Consider the following 27878-nt stretch of genomic DNA (forward strand, 5'->3'; position numbering starts at 1 on the left):
AACACTGACAAGCCCTCCTAAAAGCAAAATCCCTTCAGGCATTCCTTCATTTTCCAGAGGATTTTTATCTACGTTAAACATTTGCTCTAGTAAATAATTTTTCCCTGACGTCACCTAACCCAGAGTTTCCAAATTTCTTCACCCACCTTCACGTTGTATTCAGAGACCTGACATTCTGTACACACTACATAGTGAATAACTCCTTCTTTAAAAACCACATAATTCACCCAGTGTTAATAGCAAGCCCAGCATCGTTGCTTGATCTAGCCTTCTCTTCCAGCATTGCGATCCTCCTTGTGTTTTGGTGATGACTGCCGTGGTGCTGACAAGGGTCATGCTTCTGTGACTGGTCATTCGTCCAGATCACTAGGTACTTCTTTTTTTTTTTTTTTTTTCTTTTTGGAGCTGGGGACCGAACCCAGGGCCTTGCGCTCGCTAGGCAAGCGCTCTACCGCTGAGCTAAATCCCCAACCCCCACTGGGTACTTCTTAAATGATAGAGGTCAATCTGTGAAGCAGATTATTTAACGATTCCCATTGCTCTTTTTTATTTATTTATTTATTTATTTATTTATTTATTTATTTTTCATCAAGATGATAGCTTTGAGCAAATGGGACACGACTGACTGGCACTCAGTAACCATTTCTGATTTCCCACCTCCATAGTCCTTACTGCTTTTAATTCTGTTTCCAAGTCTAGGATTCCTTTTGGTCTCTTGATGGTGACATTAGCATGGGTTTCGAGGTCCTGGTGAACAATATGAGATGAAATCGAGCACGGTGGGACCGTTGCAACCCAGAGATGTGTGACAGAGGAGACATGGGAGGCTGCTGCAAAGCTAACATGGCTTACTGTTTTACGGGGAGCTTTTTTTTCCCCCCAATGTAGAAAAAAAACACCCTGCAAAAACAACAATAAAAAGGATATTATACCAAATGCATGAAACAGTAGCGGAGTCATTTATTATCATTGCCAAATAATAGTGCATTTCATAATTGTGGTTCTCTATTTTTATTTGATGGGCACAGAGTTGAGGTGATCATGCCAGCATTACCACAAATATGTAAGAAATGTTTTCTACTGCAACCTTAGAATTACTATGAGATCACTGGGTGCCAAGAATTTTCCAGCTCCGGACTCATCTTATGGGGCCGTCATGTGCACGGTGTCAGAATGTGGAGGTATGATTGCACTTCCCATAACCAGAGCCCACAGCTGGCCATAGTCAAAACTAGCACCAACCTTGAAAGGGAAGAAGGTATTAGACATCTTCAGTAGGGGAGTAGTCTTCATTTTTACTTTAGTTTACTTTGCTTGTTTGCTTTTGAAATAGAATCTTACTATGTAGTTTAGGTTTCTCTGGAACTCACTGTACAGCCCCAGCTGGGCTCAACCTTGAGGCAATCCTCCTGTCTCAGCCTCCCTGATAGTTATATTAAGCTTGAGGATCTTGAAGCTTTGAATAACGCCTTCCTTTATTCAATAATGGTCTGTATGATTAGGTGGTAAATGCATGACCCGGCAAGGTGATGCACGCCTTTAATCCAAGCACTTGGGGGAGAGGCAGATCTCCTGGTCTACAGACAGGGGAGTGGAGGGTATCCAGCACAGCCAGGGCTACACAGAAAAACTCTATCTTGAAGGGGGAAAAAAAACCCAACCAGGGCTGGAGAGATGGCTCAGCGGTTAAGAGCACTGACTGCTCTTCCAGAGGTCCTGAGTTCAATTCCCAGCAACCACATGGTGGCTCACAACCATCTGTAAAGAGATCCAATGCCCTCTTCTGGTGTATCTGAAGACAGCTACAGTGTACTTATATATAATAAATGAATAAATCTTTAAAAAAACAAAACAAAACATTTAAAAAAAAACCCAACCAAACAAAAATCGTAAAAATGTGAAGAAAACATACAGAATCATTCAAGTAATTTGGTATTATAAATTCATGTCTACTCCATCCTGCAACCAAATGAGTCCATTTTGACAGTGAGAGAAACTGGTGTGTTGGTACACCGGCTTTGACCAGTCTCCCAAGACTGAGGAGCAAATGACACCTTACATTTATCCCAGAGCTGCCTTTTATGTAGCAAAAATATAACTTAGAAATATCCAGACAAACTGTAACCTAATTTGAGAATACATTCTTTAACTAGTAGCTGCGTCTTGGCCACTCACAGCAGATGAGCACTTAGCCAATCATAGACCAATGAAGCAGGAGCTGACCTGTATCCAAGCAGGTTCTTTCTATATATCACTTCTGTTTTCCGCCAAGCTGTTGGGTAGAACTCTCCACACTGCCTCTATCCTGAGGGATACCTGATAATAAGTGGATCTTTTGCTCAGCTCAGAAGGATGCTATTAAGTACAATGTGTCCAAGGTGTTTCTTCTTAATGAGCTGCCTAGCTTGTGGAACTCCAGCAGAGCAAGCTGAAGTTGCTGCATTGAAAACATACCACAGAGATCTTGGGAATATCCAGAGGTCCCTAGTGTAAGCTTGGAGCTGGTTCCTCACTGGCCCATTCAGAGAACTTTGCCCAGGCTCTATAAGCAAGATCATCAGGTCTGAAGAGCAGCCGGGCCTTGTCAGATCTATCAGCAGAGAGACTGTTTACAAACAGTTGAAACTCCAAAGACCAAACATCAAGGCTGTAAGCCACTCCCTGGGCACCCAGCTACTCTTTGGATGGCATCCAGAGCTCAAGGGTCAGATGTTGCATAACATAACACATGCTCTACCAGCAGCACGCACACACACACAGACACACACACACACAGACACACACACACAATCATCCTTTGGCAACAGGCCTTGGCTTTCATAACCACATTCTTGGATTTGCTTGGGAAATTTTTTAAACAGACACAATAAATGAATGCCCATGCCCGACGATCCTACTTCGCTATGGAAAAGTGAATTGGCTAGTTGTAGGTGCTCAGACAGACGCAAACGAAGACATCTGGCCCCGACTGTTACTAAACCAAATAAAGACAAAAGAATTTGGGAGTTGCCAACGGAGTTATCTACATGGTTAAGGATATTTTCAATATTTAACATTTTCAGCAATATTAACATGTTCTTGAGAAACAATGTAAGCTACTAATTAGAACCAGCAAAAATACACACACACACACACACACACACACACACACACACACACACACACACACACGATAGGGGACAGGAAAGGGGAGGGGGAGGGGGAGAGACAGAAACAGAGACAGAGAGACAGACATAGAGAGAGACAGAGAAAGAGATACAGAGAGACAGAGGGGGAGGGGGAGGGAGGGAGGGAGAGAGAGAGAAAGAGAAAGATACAAAGAGACAGAGGGAGAGGGACAGGGAGAGGGAGGGAGGGGGAGAGACAGAGATAGATACAGAGAGACAGAGGGAGGGAGGAAGGGAGGGAGGGAGGGAGGGAGAGAGAGAGAGAGAGAGAGAGAGAGAGAGAGAGAGAGAGAGCGCCTGAGGGCAACAGGAATGCCAGAGTCATGGTCAGACTCAGGTCCCAACAGCCCCAGTCCTGTCTCCAGCCCACATTCACACTTTGCTCTCCTTTCATGAGAAAGAATGGCAGAAACAGGCAGCAACTGAACAAGAGCCAACACTACATGCGCGTACTAGCCTGGCTCTGCACAAAAGCGTGGCATTCCTACAACAGCACAGGGCAGTCGGAACAGCGGCTGTGCTTACAAAGCTGGGAAGAAACAGATGTTGGGACTGGCTGGGTAGGGGAGGATGGATCACAGAGCTGAGACAATGCTGAAGGGGCCTCCAGGAGACCTGGCACCAAGGGCAAGTACGCCTACTTCTGAGAGGACATGGGGGACCAGACCACAAGCGTTCATGGGATCCCGTGACATCGTAATTCCACAAGAAATCCAAGGAGTAGGCATTGTTTCGATTGACCTTTGTCTGAGGTGCAAGGACCTGTAGATGCCAAGATAGAAGAACATGACAAAAAGATCTGAAAAAGCTTTAAGAGAAGGGAGACGTTTGGAGTCAACTGAGAACGCCCAGGGGCCAATGGGAGTAGATTCAGCCAACTCAGAAAGGCAAGCATAGGCTCTTTCTCCAGCTAAGGTGGAAAAGCCTGAAAAATAAAACAGGAGGTGATATTCTGGGGAAGGTCAGAGAGATGTTTGCTCTCAAAGGCTCCTGCAGACACCAGAGAGGCTTGTAGCCTTAGACGTATTGCTATGGCGTCACACAAGCAAACTCACTGGCCTGCTGTTATATGATCCGACTTCATTTTAAGAAAGCAACAGAAAGGGTCGTTTATGGTCAGTCAGGGCAGCAAGATGGGTGGTGGCCATTTTGTAAACGATCAATAGCAGGTCAGGGAGAGAAGGCTGGGATGGCTTTTTTCAAGACATTCTTAACCTCCATGCCTTCCCACCCATAGGCATATGTTGCCAGGAACACTCACCCAGATCTTCCTGTTAATTGGCACCCCCAAACAAAGCCTTCATTATAAAACCCCATTATGAGTTCTGCTAAGTTGGCCCAGGAGCCCTGCCTTGTTCATTTCTTCACTGTTCTTGGTCCAAATTTTGTCTGATCCCCGACTCTTGGTGATGGTGTTTGATGTAACCATGGACCTCGAACTGCTTCAGGACTTGGTGCGATGAATGGTCTTAGGAACACTGTCCCTTGGCACTGTTGTAAAAAAACAAAAAAATAAAACCAAAGCCCCCCCCCAAAAAAAAACAAAACGAAACAAAAACTCACAACTCTCACCCCGAAGAGAATAAAACATTTTATTCTGGAGTCAAATATAAGTGATCACAGCCCAGGATTCAGGTTTCCCTGAATACCACGTTCCACAGTAGAAGAGGTTTCTTGATAGATATTACTAGTTACAGATCAAAGTCATAAATCAAAGGACTTTTGGAATATGTGAATGGGGGCCACGAGTGGTGGGGTACAGCGAGTAGGGAAAGTGTTCTAGGTTGCAGATGGCGTCTGATGTCATTCTTGGCTTTTGGACTGTGGAAAGCACTAGCCTCCTTGGAATACATTTTGAAGACTTTGGTGGTCACAAAGATGCTTGAGTCTGATGTAGAGGTGGGCAGGAAAGGATTCAAAGTGGCCCAAGATACTGTGGCTCTGGCCTGCAACCTCCCACTTCTAACCAAGCCAGTACACCTCATGAAGTCAGCCAGTGTCTGTCTGTCTGTCTGTCTGTCTGTCTGTCTGTCTGTCTGTCTGTCTGTCCATCTCGGTCTACAAGGCCCCCGATGCCACTTCCTTCCTCCTCTGTAGGGAGCTTCGAGGTCCTGCGCCCCGGGGATGGCGCCGGTTTCCGCTCCTTGAGAAAAACAAGTCCTTATTTGGCTGTTCCTGCTTGGCCTGGTCGCTTCCGCATTGTACAACCTATCCGCTATCCCCACGTGGCTTGCTAGAATTGGCCAGCACTAGCTATTTAAATGTGGTGCGGGGATTCCCCGGGGAAGATCTTCGCTGGTCGTGTCTTCCTTGCTGGTCGAGGTTGGGCGCGACACTCCTCCTTCTCTCTTGCTGTTATTCCTTTGTTCTTAACAACTGGCTTAACTACCATTTCCTTTGGATTAGGCAATATTCAATATTTTCTTCAAGATGGTACTCACACAAAAATCAAAGTCATTTGGGTCTCTGTCTCTGTCTCTGTTTCTCTTTCCTCTCAAGCCACAGAATGGAAACCTTGGTGTAGGGTTGGCCCTACGCTTTTCCGTAACAAAGTTTAGTCATTTGGTCTCAGAGAATCCTTTTGTAGCTTTCCCCTCCCCCAACTTACCCCCCCCCCCCCCAAACCTGGCTAAGAACTTCAATTGATAGCACCTTTACCAGTGTTGACTCAGACCCCTGCACCAGTGCTGACTCGGACCCCTGCTTTCTGTCCACCATCCCTACAGGTGCAACCCTGGTCCCGAGTATGGCTTTATTGCTAATAACACCTCTGTTTGGAATCTATACCATACGTGATGCCCAACTTAATCTCTAGTAAACTGTACGTGGTAGTTTTTCTGATAGCTTGTGTTTATTTCTTGTGTATTAGTGCCTTGTCTTTTAGAGACCAGAATTTGAGATCACTAAGCTCAGGGGCCTCTAACAAGATCTTGATTCATTCCCACTTGTCTCTAAGCTCTTACTCAGGGCCAAGAAACAGCTCAGTGTAAGACATGGCTTTCAGTCTGTAGGGCATATAGTCCAGCTGGAGAAGGAAGGAAGGAAGGAACAAAGGGAGTGAGTACCAAATGCTTATGATTCCACATGTGTGTAAAAGGTAAGTGGAGAAGACACACCTCATGCAGAGGAAACAGCTAAGCCAGTTATTAAGAACAAAAAAAAAATAATAATAACAGGAGGGAGAGGGAAGCTGGGCAATGACGCGGAAGCTATTTTAAACCACAAGAGTAAGAAAGACGCTCGAACAAGTTTGCTGAGGTGCATAGTGTGGCTAAACATAGAGCTTTGGATTTCACGGGTGCCTGCAGCAAACAGGAGACCGTGACAAACAGAACCACATCCTGCCAGGCTTTGAGTGCTGTGATCTGCAGCTGGCTTCAGCCTACGGTATACTTTACTTCTTAAACTGGATCGAGTGGAAGAATAAGAAGGGAAGGTTGTGTTAACAGCAGACTCCCGAACTCTGCATGAAGAAGTTCAGATTCAACCGGTCAGAGGATTAAGTCAGGAATCTGAATTTCTCCCCACCCCTCCCTACTCAGGCTAATGGCTGGGTGGTAACTTTCCAAACACAGCTGTAGGTAGCATGATCAGATCTGTTTCAGAAAAGTCACTGTGGCAGAAAGTTCCCTGGGTACCTGCTCACTCAGCAAGAGGCCCTAATCCTTTGATAATGCTCCCAGAACCCTCTGTGGCTCATGGGCTGCAAAGTTTAGGACTGAAGGTAGATCTGCTAACCAGAGGCCTCTGAGAAGGGCACATCTGAGTGGTCTTGAACTTTTTTTTTTTTTTTTTTTTTTGGATCGCTTACATTCCAGATAGAAATGTAATGTGTATGCACTGGTTGCTGGCTGTGAAGGGAATTCTGGATTCTGTAGGATGGGCTGGACTGAAGCACAGAGCGGATGGATCCCTTTCCCATCTAGTCTGGGCTGCAGGAGCTCCTTGCAGGACAGAACCTGCGCTTGTTAACACAAGTCCAGGGGGTATTTGGGTGCAGGCCACAAAGCTATTTACCCTGAAATCCAATTATATCGTGTTAGAGAGCTGAAGCCACTTGGATTAGCATCGTGGTCTAGTTTCTTGCAGTCGATGATTAAATACCCTGATAAGTAGTTGGTGTTGGCTACAGTAACGGCTTTCCAACCAAGCCTGTCCATCCACTTTCTGAAAGCGCATACCAGGAGTTTTCAACCCTTGGCCACATCACTTCTCACCTTTGAATTTCACACTAGAGAACCATGTGATCAAGTTACAAAATAGAAGAAAGAAAGGGAGAAAGGAAGAAAGGAAGAAAGAAAGAAAGAAGGAAAGAAAGAGAGAGAGAAATAGAGAAAGAAAGAAAGAAAGCAAGCAAGAAAGCAAGAAAGCCCTCATAATGTTTCGAGTGAGTTTTGTGTTGGGTTACGTTTATTGTCTGTGGCTGCATGTAGTCCATGGGCCACAGTATGGTCATGGCTATACCATGGAGTTGGAGTTTCACAAACTTAGCCTTCTTTTAACCTGGTCACTCCACTGGTCAGAAAGCCAGGCACTGGACAGAGAGTAGAGAAGGCAAGGCGATGTCCATCTTACCTGATTGTCCAACCTCCCTCCACTTCAAACTCCAGGTCTTCCGATGCTCAGGACTCAGCTTCCCAGGACTCTTCCACAGTAGGCCTCACCTCTTCTGAAGGTGGCCAGGACTTTCAAAAAGTAACATTCCACAACCCCAAAGGGCAAGAGTTACGTCTTAAATGTCTTTTTCCCTGGCTCCCTGTGTTAGATTTCAGAGATAGAAGGCGGAACAGACAAGGACTGCAATGTTTTAGTGCGCATAGAGTGGGGCAGTCTCTCTCCCTTGGGAAACCGAGGGGTCTGTCAGAGGGAAAAGCTGGTTGTGACTCTATAATGGTGGAGTGAGGATCTAGGGATGCAATTGTTGCAACGGAATTCTGTCCTGCAATTTCTAACCAACATTTCTCCTTTCTGAAGTTGTTTGCCGAAAGCAAGATAGGCTATCCCATCAGACAGCCCTTCCTAGAATGACAAGCTGAGTGTCTGTGACACTGGAGGGGTCCTGTTTTGTGACTGAAGCACGATATTGCCCTGCATGGGTGAGTAGGGCTGAAATAATCAAGAGGCAGTGCTGAGACCTTTTGATTTCTTTTCTCTTTCTTGATTTTAGGAGTTATTTATTTATTTATTTATTTATTTATTTATTTAAGGTCACCTGGCAGCTCAGGAGGCAGAAGCAGAAGGAGCTCTGTGAATTTGAGACCAGACTAGTGTACATCATAAGTTAGAGAATGGCCAGGGTTATACAGAGAGGGTCCCTCCCCCCCCCCCCCCCCCCCCCGCCGCCCTGCCCCCTGCCCCTCTTGTTTCAGGCAGAGTATTTGGACTGAGCCATATCCACAGTAGAGCTCAGGGTTCAGTGTAAGCCCCTGTGTTCTATTCAGGTGAGTCAGCTGCCTTCTCCCCTCCTCCCAGGGTCTTAGCCAGTGAGTGACCCAAGCCCTGTATTTAACTCTGGGGACATTCAGACTTGCAAAATGGCAGGATTTTCACAGTCACAGACAAGAACCTTAGTCCTCGAGCCTATTTAGTTGGGCTTTGCAACCCTTACTCATCCGTAGTAGACGGACTCTGAGAATTCTGTGCTGGGAGTCTACAGTCTCTAGGACTCCAGTCAGCATTCTGTGCTTCTCACATGCAAGTTTTCAGTAGAAGACATTTGAACAAGCTCACTTCTAGAAGAAGAGGCAGGGGGGAGGGGAGTGTAGCACATTGTCCTGTGCCTGACTTGACAAGGATGCCAGGCCAACACCTTACTCACTGAACACATGGTTTTTGAGCCTTTTGCCCAGAGGCAGAGGCAACTGTGGTAAACACTGTAGCCCTGGCCAACAACAAGCCAACAGTATGGTAAGGGTCCCTGCAAGCAGTCAGGGAACATTCTATACATTTGCTTCCTCGATGACCCCAGTGCGCTCTGGGAACAGAGCTGAGGGTGTTTAACTCAGAGGGTGTTCAGGGAGGACTCGTCCAAGGGCAGCGACACAGTGAGGGAATGAGCCATAGGTAAGTGTGGATCAAGGAACTCCAGGTTACAAGATGATTATACCTAGTTTAGTGGCTGGCTGGAGAGCTGAAAGGGGGCCAGGGGAGAGGGAGGAAAGTGGGACAGACCACGTGAGCCTCTATCAAGAGCAGATGTTTTCATGACAGCAGTTGGGCATCTCTTGCAACCTAAGCACACGTGAGAAACTCTAAATCGTTGTGGACTAACATTTGACGGTTTGCGCTGGAAGCAGGTGTCTCCGAGAGAGATAACAGCCCATCGTGGCACCTCACAATGGTCACCAAACCAATTTTTACCCCTGGGTGTGATTGCATTTCAGACTCAGGAGCTAGGGGAGCTTGTGAGCCTCCTGCTGCTTTGTGCTTCGCTCCCCTTCAAGGTCTACTATGCACTACATAATCGTGAGCCTCACCAAAGAGAAAGTCTCAGCCCCCGGAAGCAGAAACTGTAGCCTGTGCAGCTTTTGTTTTCTAAATGAGAATACTTCCTTTTAAGTTATCTGAAAACTTGAACACCCCAGAAGTGAATATAACAGAAAGGAGAATTCCCTGCTTCCTCTCCACTCCCTCCCCCAAAACATCATCCTCTGGACTTCAAAAGGTCCCTCTGGACTGCCCGTATTGAGTGTCCAGCCATTTCCTATGGCATCATCCCTGCTACTCCAGAAGTAGCCCAAAGCCGGGCTTCCATGAATCCACATGTCTAATCCTCGGAACTCTGTGGGGCGACTTCTCTGTCCTTCTCCTGTGTTGGATCCTACTTTGCTGTGTCCAAGTCTTGGGAAAGTTCATGGAAGACAAAATATCAGTGCTATAGGTGGAGTCTCCCTATCCTGTCCTCTCTAGACTCTGTTAAGCAGAATTGGATATGAGTTCCAGGCAGACGTGGTGGAGAGCCATTTGTTTGTTATGTGTCAGTAACCTTTGCCATCTGGGGATCCCTGGGTTCTCTGCTTCAATGTCGAGTCTCAGGAGGTCTCTTGAATAAACCCTTCAATTTCTACTTGCCACAATCTATGTTGGAAGCCTCACAATTAGTCTAAGGGTTGAATCTCAGGATGCAGGAGGCCAAGGCAGGGGGATTGTGAGTTCCAGACCAGTCAAGGATACGTAGTCCCTATCTCAGAGGGGAAGGATTTTTATTAGGTCCCTGTACCTGAGTTACATTGAAACATCTCCGTGCAGCACCTGAATATGATTACTTTTTCATTTTATTCCTTCAGCTCCTTAATTCCTCGCACACATGGGTGCAAGAGCCTGCACACACACACACACACACACACACACACACACACACACACACCACTGCCTCCACACACAGATAGTCAATGTCATGGCATTCCAACCAATGAGGATCCAACTGATGAAGGGGAGGGGGAAATCCTGTTATTTCATGGGGCGGGTTGTGCCCCACTCTCTCCTGTATAGCTCACGAATAAAAGACACAAAGACTTGGTCTTGTTTTTTACAAGCTGTTTGCACTATGCTGGGCAGGTTCTACATCCCAGCCATAAGCCGTGTGAAGTGGAAACTTCAGGATTCTTTGGAAAGTCAGTTGTATCAGGTAGTTATGGATTTGCTGGGGGCAGACACGGAAAGGAGTGTTTTCCTGAAGCCTGAAGCAGACACCGTGAGGGGATGTTTCACTAAGGCAGACATGGGAAGGAGCGTTTCACTGAAGCAGACACAGGTGAAAGGACCCATGATGTTAAGAAGGAACCAACAGATGGTGGATGACCCTGGATGGTATTGGTGTGCCTTGCCATTCCTTAGTGGAGTGGGGCTATTGGCAGAGTGATGTCAGCTGAGCCAGACTCGTGGAGTTTTGCTAAGACAGACTCATGTGCTGAGGCCAGACACACAGGAGGCAAGACCTGTGGAGGACACGTGGTTTGGGGGGAGTGTAAATAGGACTCAGTGGACAATGCTTCTTGGTCTCTCATATTTGCTGATCTGATTTGTTGAGAGAGATACAGCAAAGAACTCCTGCTGGTGTCCCTGGTGGTCCTGGTTCTTCATGCTGACTTCTGCTGATTCGTCTGAGGCCTGGCTGGTTTTGCTAGGTCGTGCCACCGCTGCTGACTCATGTTTGCTACCCTGACACTGCAGAACTGGACTACTGGTATATTCGTGACACATATTCAAATGGATCGACCTGAAAACTGAACTGCTGATTTCCTGACAACCCAGGTGGGATTTGCAGCAAAGAACAACGTCTAAACAGGTCCACCCCCCCCGTAATAACCTTTCTTTTCCACTACCTTTGGTGGGTGGTAGGCTAGAAAAGAGGTTAGACCATTTAAGAACCATCGTTAAATCTAAAATCTAAAGCTACACCCATGGCATTGCTATTTGAGTCTTACAGGGCTAGCTCGGCTTCATGTGTGGCTGCAGGCAGAATTTCTTCTCCTGGCCACATGCTTCTGTCTATCCTGTCTGATGGCAGCCTACTCCTCCGTCAGTTTTCTCTCTTCTTCTCCAGGGTGGTCTCTCTCAAGACCCCTCTCTTGATTTTAAGCCTCACTTTCCTTTCTGCCCAGTCACAAGTCCCAGCCATTTATTGACCAACCAGGGACTACTGGGGAGTGTGACAGCACATAGGTTATACAGTGCTCCAAGATCAGGCTGTAGTCAGGAGAGGGGCACAGAACTCAGCTTCTGAATACAGGACATGAGACTAACCCCAAAGAATCTTTTTAAGCATAAGAATAACAAAGGATTCTGTGGCATGTTTAGAAGGCAGGCGGATAAATCTGCAAAGATGGTTCCATGGCTAAGAGCATTCGCTGCTCTCCTATGGATCCGCTTTGGTTCCCAGCACCCACATCCGGCAGCTCACGCTGCCTGCACCTCTGATTCTGGGAAACCTTGTGTCCCTTTCACGCCTTTGTGGACACTGTGCATACAAATGATACACACACACACACACACACACACACACACACACACAGACACACACACACCTGCACGCACGGATGCAAATATACATGCATACAGTCACATCCTGTGTTACAGGACAAAAGTTCACAAAGGTCCTCACAGTTGACACTTTTTATAAACAAGCAATTCTAGAGTGGATAGGAACAGCTTTCCTCTGGCAGGAAGGAACCATGGTTCCACTGGCCTCTTCCAGTACCAAACAATAGCCAGCCCCATGGTACTGGGATATGTCAGCAGCCTAGCGCCCGAGTCCTGTGAAAGCAAACACATTTATTAGCTCGCACGTCTCTCAGCTAGGGAAGAGGGCACATGTTGCAATTTCTTGCGTGGTTGTATAACCTCTGCCACTCAGTTTCTTCTTGACTGCATACTGTTCCCCACCCCAAGGTCTTGAGGTTCTTGCCTCAGAATACACGCATCCATTCTCACAAGGATTTCCTCAGGTACCTTCGCCAGTCAGTTTTTATGAAGACCAAAGCCTAGTCCCGCAGCACAGGATTCGGGTCTTTTCACAGCACTCCCTACCTACCAGGGTTCTCGCTGCCTCTGACGAGACAACGAAGACTTTAGTGATAAGAAAAGCAATGCAGAGCCCTCTGCAAAGACGGCCCAGTCCCCTGATCACAATGGCAGCATAAAGCTCAAGTTCCCCTACCGCCCACCCTGTGGTCTCTTTCCACCCTGACAGTGCCAGCTTAGCCGTTAGATGCCAGGCCTCACCCCGGGCCCTGGTTTAAGTTGGTGGGAGCTCTGCCCTTCCAAGCTCTTGCTCACTCACAGCCAGAGCTTTTGCAATAGTTACATTTTAATCTCATAAAAAAATTCCCTGTGGCCTAGGGGTGGGGGCAGGGATATCAGGAGGCCGGGAGCAGCATCCAACCATGTGACAAAAGGTGGCATCTGGAATGAAAAGGCAGGTCCTCAGTTGTCCATGCCAGCACTGAGGCCAATAAACTTTATCGATGTTTGGATTGGCTTCATTTTTGTGTGTGTTTAGAAAAACCTAAAGGATCTGGATGGAGCCGGCATCGGGGTACGTGAAGATTAACGACCCGTATGTTAAGTCAGGGTCCTCAGCTAAAGTTCCCCTGACTTGGTTAATCAATAAGCCGGGGATACACTGCTTTAGCACATCCTGTCCTTCAGCCCAGAAAGAATCTTCCTTATTGCCAGCAGACACAAAGACTAGGCTAGTAACCCCGGTCTCTGTCCAACCTCATTGTGGCTGTGCGCTCTACAGAGGGCAGGGCAAGGCCACTCTCAACTCCATCCAGGGTCATCATGGGAATACCATGGAGACTCAGGGGCAAAGGAAGGGTTTGGGTGTGTCTGTCACTGCTCTGTCACTGTGCCCACCCCCGTGCCCACTGCCTTATGTACATTTCTTTAGTTACTCTCATGACAACCCCACACCACAAAATTGTGTTTGTGACCTCTACAACACATGGGAAACTTACAGCCCAGAAACGTTAGATTATAAAAGTAAATTTTTTTTTTTTAAATTTAAAAAAGCTGGGCACAGTGATATAAACCTATAATCCCAGCACTCAGGAGGCAGAGGCAGCCTGATTTCTCAGTTTGAGGCCAGCCTGGTCTACAGAGTGAGTTCCAGGACAGCCAGGGCTATGTGGAGAAATCCTGTCTCTAAAACCAAAGCAAACAAACAAAAAACCAAACCAATCAAACAAAAAACCAAACCAATCAAACAAAAAACCAAACCAATCAAACAAAAACCAACCAACCAAACAAGAACAAACAACGCTCCCAGGTAAACAAAAACCAGACAAAACACACAAAACAACAAAAAGCAAGCAAAAACAATCAAACAAATAAAAGCAAATTGGCGGAAGCCAGGTCCCAAGTCCCATGACCTGGTGCCAGAGTTAGTATAGATCACAAGGCTACAGCATTTCCCACAGAGAGATCAGTGAGTGGTGGGTTGTTTTTGTGAAGTTCAGTGATCAAGGAGAAGAATGTAAACGGGCCATGGGCAGGGAATCTGCAAGATACCAATCTGTATGTTGATGCTCATCTGTGAGTGTGTGCTGTGAACTTCGCCAGCCCCTGGCACTCGGGGAGAGAGTGGCAGAGCAGGCAGGTGGTACCCCATACAGCTCTTCTTGGCTGGCCTTTGTAGCCATGTTTTCTGATATCTGGGGCACGGAGAACTGGGCCAGTTCCTGATACTTCTGCTATGAAAGCTCTTTAGACTCAAAATCCTTTCAAAAAAGAAGTTGATCTTTCCTTGTGTTTTGAACATTTTGTTCGGGATAATGCTGCAAATTCTGTTATTTGTGTAGAGATATTTTTAAAAATAAACTTCTTTTACAAATCAAATATATTTTCTCTTAAAGCTACAGTGTTTTGAGTGACCTGTTCAAGATTCAAAACAGATAAATCTCCAGTGTCTCAGTCACAGCCAAACATCCCAATTGTGAAGCTAGAGCCTTGTGGTTGAACATAAAGCCCACACATTCAGCCCCCAGACAGCAGGACTCTCTGTTCTTCCCAGGACCTCAGCCCAGAAACTGTCCTTCTAAAATCTCTGCCTGAGTTCATATCCTGTCTCCGTGACAGGCCCTATTCTCTAGGGGTGGCCAGGGCTCCATCTACTCCTCCAGTGACTATGCATTGATGTCTGCTGCATGCCAAGCCAATCTCCCCACCGGGACTGTAAGTTCTATGAAAGCTCTCTGTGATGGAAAGGCATCTGGTTTGACACTGAAGGCTCTGGAGACATTCCCTGGATGAGTCCCAGCTTGTTAGATATAGGGTCCTGGGAACAGCATTCTGTAACTTGGGCAGTGGTACTTTTCTTGAAGTGACGAGAACCTGGCGGTGGCCCAGCCTCTGTTGGGAAAAGTGTAAATAAAGCAAGGCCTGATAAGTCGGGTCCCCACAAGGCAAGGACCTGTGGGGATATTCATGCCCAATCTCCTGGCCTTTCCCAAGGGAATGTTGGTTCGCTTTTAACTTGTGTTTGTGTTCTTGGATTTGCTATCAGAAGTCTTTACTTTTACTTTGTTTGTGATAGATATTTCCCAAGAATCAGAATAAGGAAGTGCAGACTATGACCCATCTTGTTTGTCTCTGAGGATTGTGGAAACGGAACAGACCAGGACTCCTCTGTTGATGATGATGATGCCGTTGGGTCAACACAAGGCCCTGGTCTGAGTACATTAGCTAACATCTGGATGTTTTCTTCCAATGGGGACTTAGTGCTAACAACAATTTGCCCACCAATATTTTGTTCCCCCAAAAATATTAGATGGTTGTCAAAAAGTTAGAGATTTTGCTGGATCCGTGGCTCCAAGATCTAATAGGAATACTTAGACGTGAGCCAAGCAAGGATGAGGAACTGACTCAGATTCCTCATCTACTGAGACCATTGGGCATTAGGAGAATTAGATCTCTTGATTAGGATATGGGAGATGCTAGATGCCAATAATTAAATCAGAATCTCCTTGGTATGTAGTCTATCATTTGTCTATGCGGTAACCATAATTGCTAACAACCTCGGTCACTTGGTTATACACCAATGTGCTGAGTCCGATATTAACTGCTTTTTGAAGCTGTGTCTCCTCCTTGTTCATACAGTTCATAGGTTACAGGAAACCACAGAGATTGAGGAGGAGAAGGAAGGGGGAAACTACAGTGTGTATATTATTGTCAAAGGTAGGAAGTTCTTGAAAGAGATCGTATGTGAGAAAGTGAGAAAATGAACGTGAAACTCTTTTGGCTGTGAGAAAACAATGCGTAAGTAAAGGTACCCTGAGCTGTCTCGGTGCCAGAGTGTGGGAACTGCACCCCTTGGTCAAAGTCTTCTTTCCTCATCCCACAGATCCTCCTTCAGGTTCTGAACCCCGCTGGGGCTGGACCTCAGCAAGAACCACGGATGTAAATAAATAAATAAATAAATAAATAAATAAATAAATAAATAAGCTCACAGATGTAAAGCACATCAGTGGCTACAGCTAGCATTAACTTCTGTGTCTGAGTCACTTGTAGGGTCATCTCGGCACAACACAAGGAAGCAGGAATGAGCAGGACTAATACAATAAAGAAGAAGCACTTCTCCTAACAGCAAACACAGGCTGTTTTAGGAAAACACAGAGGCATGTATAATGGAGGAGGTTTCCTAAGCTTCACATCTAAATGAGAGTTTTAAAAATCAGTTAATAATAATGGGAAGGGAATGCAATGATAGGGAGAAAAAATGTCCCAGGTGCTGGGTATAAAATTAACTCAAATAAATCAGTAGCCTTCCTCTACACAAAAGAGAAACAAGCTGAGAAAGAAATTGGGGAAACGACACCCTTCATAATAGACCCAAATAATATAAAGTACCTCGGTGTGACTTTAACCAAGCAAGAAAAAGATTTGTACAATAAGAACTTCAAGACTCTGAAGAAAGAAATTGAAGAAGTCCTCAGAAGATGGAAAGATCTCCCATGCTCATGGATTGGCAGGATTAATATAGTAAAAATGGCCATTTTACCAAAAGCGATCTACAGATTCAATGCAATCCCCATCAAAATACCAATCCAATTCTTCAAAGAGTTAGACAGAACAATTTGCAAATTCATCTGGAATAACAAAAAACCCAGGATAGCTAAAGCTATCCTCAACAATAAAAGGACTTCAGGGGGAATCACTATCCCTGAACTCAAGCAGTATTACAGAGCAATAGTGATAAAAACTGCATGGTATTGGTACAGAGACAGACAGATAGACCAATGGAATAGAATTGAAGACCCAGAAATGAACCCACACACCTATGGTCACTTGATTTTTGACAAAGGAGCCAAAACCATCCAATGGAAAAAAGATAGCATTTTCAGCAAATGGTGCTGGTTCAACTGGAGGGCAACATGTAGAAGAATGCAGATCGATCCATGCTTATCACCCTGTACAAAGCTTAAGTCCAAGTGGATCAAGGACCTCCACATCAAACCAGATACACTCAAACTAATAGAAGAAAAACTAGGGAAGCATCTGGAACACATGGGCACTGGAAAAAATTTCCTGAACAAAACACCAATGGCTTATGCTCTAAGATCAAGAATCGACAAATGGGATCTCATAAAACTGCAAAGCTTCTGTAAGGCAAAGGACACTGTGGTTAGGACAAAACGGCAACCAACAGATTGGGAAAAGATCTTTACCAATCCTACAACAGATAGAGGGCTTATATCCAAAATATACAAAGAACTCAAGAAGTTAGACCGCAGGGAGACAAATAACCCTATTAAAAAATGGGGTTCAGAGCTAAACAAAGAATTCACAGCTGAGGAATGGCGAATGGCTGAGAAACACCTAAAGAAATGTTCAACATCTTTAGTCATAAGGGAAATGCAAATCAAAACAACCCTGAGATTTCACCTCACACCAGTGAGAATGGCTAAGATCAAAAACTCAGGTGACAGCAGATGCTGGCGAGGATGCAGAGAAAGAGGAACATTCCTCCATTGTTGGTGGGATTGCAGACTGGTACAACCATTCTGGAAATCAGTCTGGAGGTTCCTCAGAAAATTGGACATTGAACTGCCTGAGGATCCAGCTATACCTCTCTTGGGCATATACCCAAAAGATGCCCCAACATATAAAAAAGTCACGTGCTCCACTATGTTCATCGCAGCCTTATTTATAATAGCCAGAAGCTGGAAAGAACCCAGATGCCCTTCAACAGAGGAATGGATACAGAAAATGTGGTACATCTACACAATGGAATATTACTCAGCTATCAAAAACAATGACTTTATGAAATTCGTAGGCAAATGGTCGGAACTGGAAAATATCATCCTGAGTGAGGTAACCCAATCACAGAAAAACACACATGGTATGCACTCATTGATAAGTGGCTATTAGCCCAAATGCTTGAATTACCCTAGATGCCTAGAACAAATGAAACTCAAGACGGATGATCAAAATGTGAATGCTTCACTCCTTCTTTAAAAGGGGAACAAGAATATAAGAAATACTCAAGTTAATAAAAAAAAAAACTTAAAAAAAAAAAGGGGAACAAGAATACCCTTGGCAGGGAATAGAGAGGCAAAGATTAAAACAGACACAGAAGGAACACCCATTCAGAGCCTGCCCCACATGTGGCCCATGCATATACAGCCATCCAATTAGACAAGATGGATGAAGCAAAGAAGTGCAGGCCGACAGGAGCCGGATGTAGATCTCTCCCGAGAGACACAGCCAGAATACAGCAAACACAGAGGCGTATGCCAGCAGCAAACCACTGAATTGAGAATAGGACCCCCGGGGTTGGGGATTTAGCTCAGTGGTAGAGTGCTTGCCTAGGAAGCGCAAGGCCCTGGGTTCGGTCCCCAGCTCCGGGGGAAAAAAAAAAAAAAAAAGAGAATAGGACCCCCGTTGAAGGAATCAGAGAAAGAACTGGAAGAGCTTGAAGGGGCTCAAGACCCCATATGTACAACAATGCCAAGCAACCAGAGCTTCCAGGGACTAAGCCACTACCTAAAGACTATACATGGACTGACCCTGGACTCCAACCTCCTAGGTAGCAATGAATATCCTAGTAAGAGCACCAGTGGAAGGGGAAGCCCTGGGTCCTGCTAAGAGTGAACCCCCAGTGAACTAGATTGTTGGGGGGAGGGCAACAAGGGGGGGAGGATGGGGAGGGGAACACCCATAAAAAAGGGGAGGGGGAAGGGGGATGTTTGCCCGGAAACCGGGAAAGGGAATAACACTCGAAATGTATATAAGAAATACTCAAGTTAATAATAATAAAAAAAAAAGTAAAAAAAAAAATGTCCCAGGTGGCTTGCAAAGACAGAGGAAAGAATGCTTGCTTTCATGATGTGTCCGTACAAAACGCAAATCACTACGAGCCAGGACTACAGAATTTGTAATGTGCCTTCTGTTTTTGTTTGCTTGGTATTGTGACTAAAACACCTTAGGAGACGATTTAGAAGGAGGAAAGATTTACTTTACGATTTCAAAACGTTCAGTCCAAAGGAACAAGACGCCCATAAAGGTCTGCCCTGGCCACCTACTTCCTCCTGCTAACCCCACCTCCCCAAATGACCACAACCTTCCAAAGGGGCACCTCCAGCTGGGGACCAGGCATTCAAAACACAAGCCTCGGGGGGCTGGGGATTTAGCTCAGTGGTAGAGCGCTTACCTAGGAAGCGCAAGGCCCTGGGTTTGTCCCCAGCTCCAGAAAAAAAGAACCAAAAAAAAAAAAAAAAAAAAAACAAACAAAAAACCACAAGCCTGTGGAAGACATTTGCTATTCCAACCATGACACTGTATCCAGTGAGCAATTAATGTATAATTCCAGAAAATTCAGACTCAGATGTCAAAGGTCAAGTCTAAACTACATTCATCCCCAGCAAGGTCAAAATGGCTCACACATTTTCTTTTGTCTTTAGTGGCAAACAGGTATGCAAGCTTCTCCAAGCAGTAGATTAATCTACTGGTCTTGGACGATTTTTGCTATAGGTTCCCTGGGACATAGTGTGGTTGATGATTTTCATCCCGAGAGTCCAGCACAATGCATTCCACATAAAAACTACCCAATAATTTGCTAAGTTTTAGTCTGCTGGCTAATTTTTATTTTTTAAAGAACATTTGCTTTCATGGCAAATGTTCAGATGGGTCCTGCCAACGCACACTGTTTCTCTCTCCATTAAACTCACAACAGGCAAGTTTGGGCCTGGCTCCAACCTACAACAACAGTCTGCTGATCTTCAAGATGAAATCACACAGAGCTGTGTTGTAGGACCAGCCGGAAAATCTCCCTGCGGACAGAGTAAGCATCAGAAGGACATTAGCAAAGTGGATTGTGCACACCAAGAGTGTGCATCCAGAGATCCCAGGGAACCAGTTGGATCTGTGGTTAAATGTCAATTTTTAAAGAAACTAAAGGGGAAGAAAATTCCCAGCAAGTAATAATTTTTTCTTAATTAAACAAAGCAAAACATGGGGATTTTTATCCAGGGATGATGGGAGGAAAAGGATTTTGTAATTCATCTGAATCAATGATTTTCAAACAAGTTTTGGCTGAGGAACCCTTTGTTTAAATCATTACCAAGATGTGTAAACAAACAAAAATACCAACTGCTCAGGCATGGTCAGGGTGGCCCCCTCTAATTTAATCTACTGAGAACTCAAAGATGGCCAGGAGATGGCTCACCTAGTCAAGGGCTCATGGTACATGCTAAGAGAGCGTTCAGTCCTGAATATCCATGTAGAGAGCCAGGTACAGTGACACGCATTGTCACCTTAGTGCGGGGGAGGCAGACACAGGAGGAGGATCTCTGAGGTTCACTGGCCAGCCTAATCAGCGAGTCCAGGACCTAGTAAGAGACCCTGTTTCTGATGGTAGAATTCTGTTCTTCACTTTCCTTTTCTTGTTTGCATTCCCATCTTTTCTATGGTGAATAGATATTAATTTTATCATAGAAAAGGTGGAAACTTAAAATTGTCAACAGGTAGTAGTCAAGTTATCTATCTCCTTGCAATTTACCTCACTAACTATGCTTTAAAAAGTTATTGCCAAGCTAGAAGAAGCTGGTCAGCCTGTCACTCTGTTCTTTTTAAACCTTCTTTCTTTAGCAGTTCCTGGAATAAAACCCAGGGCCTGAAGTATAGTAGGCGAGCACTCTATAGTGAGGCATAGGGTCAGCCTAGTCCCTCACGCTTAGGAGGCCGAGACTGGACAATTCTGAGTTCAAAGTCAGCCTGGGCATATGGACACCACATAGTAAGACCTTGTCTCAAAGAAAGACGTTACTTAGGGATAATTTTAATAGTATGGGGAAATATTTGTTAGGATGTCAAACTTAAGAAACATAGTTGTTGCTGGGTGCTGGGTGTTGGTGGCGCACACCTTTAATCCCAGCACTCAGGAGGCAGAGGCAGGTGGATCTCTTCTGAGTTCAAGGCCAGCCTAGTTTAGAGACTGAGTTCCAGGACCGACAAGGCTACACAGAGAAACCCTGCCTAAAAAAAAAACAACAAACAAACAAAAAAAGAAACATAGGTGTTGAGACTGTGAATGGTAGTTAAATAAGATATGCATTTTTAAAAAGTAGTTGAGTAGTATAGATGTTTCTTCTACTTTCTACACATTCCAGATATGTTACAATAAAATTAGATCATTTTTATAATTGAAATATGGGGCAGCCAGATAGCTCAGCAAGGAAAGCATTTAGCACATAAGTCTGACGACATGAGCTTGATCCCCAGAACCCATGTGAAATACAGGGAGAACTGGTTCATAAACAATGCCTACTGACATCCGCATGTGCACTAAGGTCTGGATTCACACACATGCCCCCTCCATTAGGAAAAACCTAATATTTTTCCAGTTAGTGTTCTGTTATGTTGCCTAAGCTCGTCTGTAATTCACGTGATCCTCTTGCCTCAGCTTGTCAAGTAGCTAGTACTATAGGCACGCACCACCACTCTTGACTCAGAAGATACACATATTTAAGGGAAAATGCTGGGCAAGATAGACTCCTTAACAAATCTCTAACAAGATGTCAAGAAAATATGTATGCAAGATCAATGGTTCTCAGAGATTATAAGATATACTTGTAGATTTGTTTTAAAAGTAGAATTCTTGGGCTGGAGAGATGGCTCAGCGGTTAAGAGCACCCGACTGCTCTTCCAGAGGTCATGAGTTCAATTCCCAGCAACCACATGGTGGCTCACAACCATCTGTAAAGAGATCCGATGCCCTCTTCTGGTGTATCTGAAGACAGCTACAGTGTACTTATATATATAATAAATAAATAAATCTTTAAAAAAAAAAAAGTAGAATTCTTGGGCTGGAGACATGGCTCAGCGGCTAAGAGCACCTGGCTACTCTTCCAGAGGTCCTGAGTTCAATTCCAGCAACCACATGGTGCCTCACTACCATCTGTAATGGGATCTGATGCCCTCTTCTGATATGTCTGGAAAGAGTGACAGTGTACTCACATATGTAAAATAAGTAAATAAATCTAAACAGGCAAACAAAAAAGATGTCCAATCTCTATCTTCCCAAAGTCAAGACAATCCTCCTGGACACATATAGCTGGCAATCTCTGGTTCTTAGCATTCAAATTATATGTAGTAATCAGGAGTTATTCAACATGTGATATTGACATCTCAATTCAATACCTTCTAAAGGGAATAATTTCTTATTGTACCTCTAAATATTAGGATATAGCTTATATCTTTTAATATTCTTATGAAAATAGCCCCTTTATAAAGTCTGAGTTCTCAGGTAACAGTTATTGAGAAGACTCTTTCTTTGGGGAACGTGAGCTAGCCATAGGAAATAGTTTCATGCAATTCAACTCCATTACTCCACAAATAGATTCTAAACATTCCTGGAGAGAATGCCTGAGGTCCCTCTGCTATCTACTATCTCTGCCCCAGCTATGACTCTGGATTCTGGTTCCTGAAGCCTGTGGCTCTCTCTGATGAATAATTCTTCATTTAATGGCAAATATATTTTCCAATTTTGTGTTCATCTTGGGGTAAAGCCCTATTCAGGGACAGTTAATTTAGAATCCAAATTTCCATATTCCTTTACCAATTTTGAATACAGTTGATAGTAATAACCTCCCCCTCCCTCTCTCTCTTCCCCCCTACCTGTATTGTGTATCCCTGGCTGGCCTAGAACTCACTATGTAGACCAGGCTGGCCTTGAACTCAAAGATCTATTGTCTCCATCTCTCTAGTGCTGAGATTAAATGGATGAGCCACTATGCCCAGAAATTCTTCTTCTTTATTTTAAGCATTTTGTTACAGCAATAAGACAAATACTCAACATTAATTATTAATCAATATTAATTAGTCTGCAAATATTAGTTGCTTTAAGGCGTGTTGTTTGTATTATTTGTTTGTTTGCTTGTTTGTTTTTTCAGACAGGGTTTCTCTGTGTAGCCCTTGCTTCATGGATTTGTAGACAAGGTTAGCCTAGACTTCTGTCCCCTGAGTGCTGGGATTAAAGGCATGGGTCACCGTGTCTGACTTGTTTGTGCTTTGAAATTGAATCTCATGGATTCTGGTGGACTCAAACTAACCACATAGCCAAAGGTGGCCTTGGACACCTCATTTTCATGTCTCTAAATGAGAATTCAGTTATGTGCCACCACACCCAGTTTTTAGGGATATTTTTAATCATGGCATTTATTGCCAAAATACCTAATCCTATTCTATATTTTCTTCAAGGTAACATAATTCCAACTTAATTATTATCACCAACTGAAGGAGCCAAGCTGAATAGTAGGGACGTCCTATTCCTTTTCCGTTTTGCATACTGATTGAATACGCACAGCTTTAATCTATATTGAACTTAAAATTGCTTGATAAGCTACTCCTGAGTTTCCAAGCTGCTCATCTAATAATCTGATCAGCAAGTTCAATCACCAGGATCCACAGATACCAAGCACTACCTGTCTAAACCACATAGACTTAAGATCGCCCTTTGTGAGCTTGTCAAGTCATATACGGCTAATTACAGTCGTTCTTAGCCAAACGTCACTGCATTTTACTGGAGCCACAGTCCTGATAGCCCACAGTCACAAGCTCTCCTTGCTTTGTCTTGCAAAGGATGAACAAAGCCATAGTCAAAGCCATCAGTTTGTCTATCACAGGTTACCTTCTTCTCATCTATGGGACAATGTAGCATCACTATTGTCCTAGGTGGACTTAGTATACTGGTTATGACCCTAGGTTCCTACATGATAGCCACACCATAAAGACCTCACATGCTACTTTAATAATACAAAGGTATCTTTTGCACTAGTCAATACTTTGATGGTTATACATCTACCTCCTTTCACTTGATGCCCAATTACTTGAAGATTTATATACTATAAATATAACTTAAACCAAACAGTACATTAATAACACTACATTAATCCAGTAATAGAAGCTTAAAATTCCTAATTAACTGGCCAAGAAATTATGTAAGAACTACTAAGACGCATCCATTTATAACAATACGAACACCCCAACTTTAAGCAAAGTGTTATCTCAGAGTCAAACTACCCATCCGTACAGCCTAAACAAAAGTAGTATATCTATCCTTTTCCTCTATCACCTACCAGTTTAATACTTGCAAATATTATAACACAGCAGCTCTCCAGCCAATCTTACATGACCGCACTAGACAATGGGTTCATTAATGGCATCAGTTTTGTTAGACTCAAACCTGTGGGGTTATTAATAAATTTCCCTTTTCAATCCCAACCCTCACATCGTCCCAATGCACCAATCTCCCTTTGAATCCCCAATCCTTGGGAACGACTATCTCTTTTTTTTGGTCTTAGTGCTTGTTATCATTGTCATGGCAGTGTTTTTGTTTCCTTTCTAACTAAGGCAAGATGGAGGCTCACACACTGTTTCGACACATCTTCTTGCCTTTTATTCATTGTGGCTCTCCTTAAGCCGTGTGAGATAATGCCCAAAGTCATCTTGTAGGACTGCAGATTAAGCCATTTTCCTCCTTTAATTTTATTAGCCACTTGTGGGTTTCACATATCTGTAGCTTCCCTTTGTAACAACAACCACAGGATAATTTGCCTTGCTTCTGTTCTACCACTGGCATTGGCTTCCTCCATTAGACTGCAGGTTACAACGGAACAGGGAGCAGGGTGCACTAACCGGGAATTTGCCTGCATGTCCTCAAACTGACACATGCTAGATATATGAGAAATATCTACTGAGTGGTATTTTAAGAAAAGATGTCTTGTAAGTTTCTCGGTTTTGTCAATTCTACCTTACTCAAGTGTAAGGTAGTGCCTTACACTCATGCCTCAGACACAAAACCCAAAGCTTCCTTTTGGTCCTTCGTTAGACACACTCTTGTTCATGCCAATGAGGGGTACAATGCTTAAGGCATGTGCCTCTCCTGTCCTCAGTCCAAACTGATTTCTCGGCACTTGTTTACCTCTGTCACAGAGCACATCCTTAAGATGAAGTCACTTAGTGACTCCTTGGCGTGGAAACAAAACCACAGTAATTGAGGGAGTTAAAATAAAAATAGAGACTTTCAATCTACTTTACCTTACAAGAAAATACAGCGGGTAGCCTGCTAATGCTAGAAATAAGTTCGGGGTCACACACACAAAAAAATCATTGCTCCAATTGAGTATCTGGACAACCGTTTACTCTTGATAATAGAGTGTGCTGGGGGAGAGAGACACACCTGGGCAGGAAGTTCCTGGCTTTTATTCTGAGGAAGGTGGTGACTGTGTTTTCCCCACTGGCTGGGATCAGATGTCACAATCTTAATGGGCTAGTCTGGACACAGGAAACGGAGAAGGCGAAAGGTGTCAGGGCTCCAAACAGAAAGGCGGCACTGCTCCAAGCCAGCACGTATGCCAGTCAGAAAAGACTCATATTTGATTTTTTTTTTTTTTGCATTAAGGAATTTAAATCCTCAGATGTTCTCATATATAGCAAAAACAAAAACAAAAGCAAGAATCCTCAAACAAAAACAAAAACAAAAGCTAGAATCCTCAAACAAAAACAAAAGCAAGAATCCTCAAACAAAAACTGGGTGGAAAGTGTTATCTCTTTCTACAGCAATGAATTCTCCATGGGTCTTTTTTTTTTTTTTTCCTTTTCTTTTCTCCTTTGATCTAAATACTTAGAACTTGTGAGTTAGTTAGGCTTTCCGAATGGCAGAGCTTGTTTCCCGCCAAGTGAGAGGAATAGGTTTGAAAGGAAAGCATAAACAGTGTTATGAGATCCTACCAATGTCAAGGGAAATGAAAAGAACTGAGAGGCCCTGGGTGTTAGTGACTCCTTCTGTTTATACAGGGAGTGTTAAGGCTCCCAAAACAAAGCTTCCAGCTACCTAAGGAGGAAGCCCGGCATGCACAATCCCCTGAGACAAAAGGTGAGACTCACAATGACTTTGCAAGTTCTTCTGGTTTGTAGTCCTTTCTTTCACACCCAGAAGAAATGCAGATTACTTTTCTCGACAACTGTGGTGTTACAGCAACAGTATCATTAAGTAAAGTATGTAAGGCATCAAAAGCATATAAATCATGCACAGACACATTAAGGAATTTAAATTACCTGCAATATGGACCAGTAAAGAGTAAAACGAAGCACTTAGGTTGCTCCGCCCACCGGTCCTTGTTTGCTTTGAAGTAGGTTTCTCCTTACATAGCTCAGGCTAACACTGGATTCCTGATCCTCCTCAATGTACTACCACACATGTGGTCTCCGAGGGTCTACATAGTAAATCTCAGAAACATAACGTGAAGCCTGCTGTGCATTCCTGATAGGAGTTTGTCAACATGCGATGGCTAGGTTGTAACAGCAGAGTAGGACAGGACAACAATTTTGAGGGCTGGAGATGTTCACTCTCAGAACTCATGTGTAAGCTTTCGACCGCAGCACCATGAATTCTCACTCCTTGAGCATTTATTATAAGCCAAGTACTGAACTAAGAGCTCACCATACCTTCTCTTAGTAACTTATCACAACTTCCCACCCATCAGAGGATCTCATGTCCTGTGGCCTCCAAGGACCCTAAACGTAGACGGTGCCTATAAACTCAGGGAGAAAAACATACATATACATAAATAAACAATATTTTTATGTTCCTTTTGAGACAGAGTCTCTTTACATAGTTCTGGCTCTCCTGGGACTCCCTATGTAGACCAGGCTGGCCATCAATTCAGAGATTCACACAGCTCTGCCTCCCAAATGCTGGGATTAAAGGGGTGTGCCACCACTGCCTGGAGGCTAAACTGATTTTTAAAAATGATCCTAGGATCTAGGAGAGATCATTTTAGAGACAGAAATAAGTTTAGGAACTATGACCACTAAGTTTTAACCAAAAAGTTCTAAGTTTTACACGGACTTAAGTGAATATAATCAAAAGTCTAACAATGACAAAAAAGATCAGCAAAAGAATCAGTTTATTGTTAGCAAATCCGTGTGAGGGGCTGCTTCTGGGAAACCTTTGCTCCTCCACGGACTCTTGTTCATGGGCTGTGCACAACAAATACATACTCAACATTAGCCTCACTCTTTCCAGATCTTCTACTTACTAGTTTACCAACTCTGATTAACTTTTCTTTTGAAAGGATTTTGCCCCCTTATAATGAAAATCTCATCTGGCTCCGACATACCTGACTCGTTTTAACAAAAGTTTAAGTTCCCCGAGTAAAACTTTAATAGTCAGTTTGCTATTATACGCAGTCAACGCCAGTGGGAACGGTGAAGAATCACAACTTGTAGAAGTGTGAGTCATAAACTGTTCCCATCTGTTCCTTATGCTTAACTTACCTGAAAACTAACTGCCCTGTGGTATTCGTATTGTTTAATGATTCATGGGCTTAGGCCTTTCTCTCGAAGGATTAGGCTTCTGAAAAGGAAAAATTAAAAGTTGTAGTCTCGGATTTAGTACAGCACCAGCAACAAGCTGGTGAAATCAACACGTTGGGAGAAAAATGATCCGTTTGGGGGAGGAAGGTTCTTGTGCAAAGCAAAGCAAAGCAAAAAAAAAAAAAAAAAAAGAGCAGGGCGCGGGGTTGGGAGCACTCGCGAACTCACATCTGTTCCTGAGAAATAGAAGCAGGCAAGCGTCCAAAGCCTCAGAGGAAGGGACCTCTGGCTGTCCTTTTGAAGAGGGCGTGTCCAGAAACGAAGAGCGGCGGCCATTGGCTGAGCGGCGCTCCGGGGCGCCGTCAGCTCTTACCAGGCGCGGGTGGCGAAGGC

At 44.2% G+C, this 27878-nt stretch overlaps 1 long non-coding RNA gene across 8 annotated transcripts; it reads right to left on the bottom strand.

Moving 5' to 3' along the window:
- Positions 1-665: 665 nt before the first annotated feature.
- LOC102555028 (uncharacterized) lies at positions 666-27748 on the bottom strand. 8 transcript variants are annotated; one of them, XR_015676862.1, is made up of 6 exons: positions 27714-27748; positions 27447-27525; positions 26226-26701; positions 26055-26131; positions 25348-25442; positions 12267-12422 (listed from the first exon to the last, which is right to left on the bottom strand). It is a non-coding gene; the product is annotated as an uncharacterized LOC102555028 (long non-coding RNA). The 8 variants fall into 8 exon arrangements; XR_015676869.1 differs by having other exon boundaries at positions 26226-26708; XR_015676863.1 differs by lacking the exon at positions 25348-25442.
- Between the last annotated feature and the right edge of the window lie 130 nt (positions 27749-27878).

The sequence above is a fragment of the Rattus norvegicus genome, chromosome 2 (assembly GCF_021556685.1).
Source record: "Rattus norvegicus strain SHRSP/BbbUtx chromosome 2, alternate assembly SHRSP_T2T, whole genome shotgun sequence".
Taxonomy (NCBI): Eukaryota; Metazoa; Chordata; class Mammalia; order Rodentia; family Muridae; genus Rattus; species Rattus norvegicus.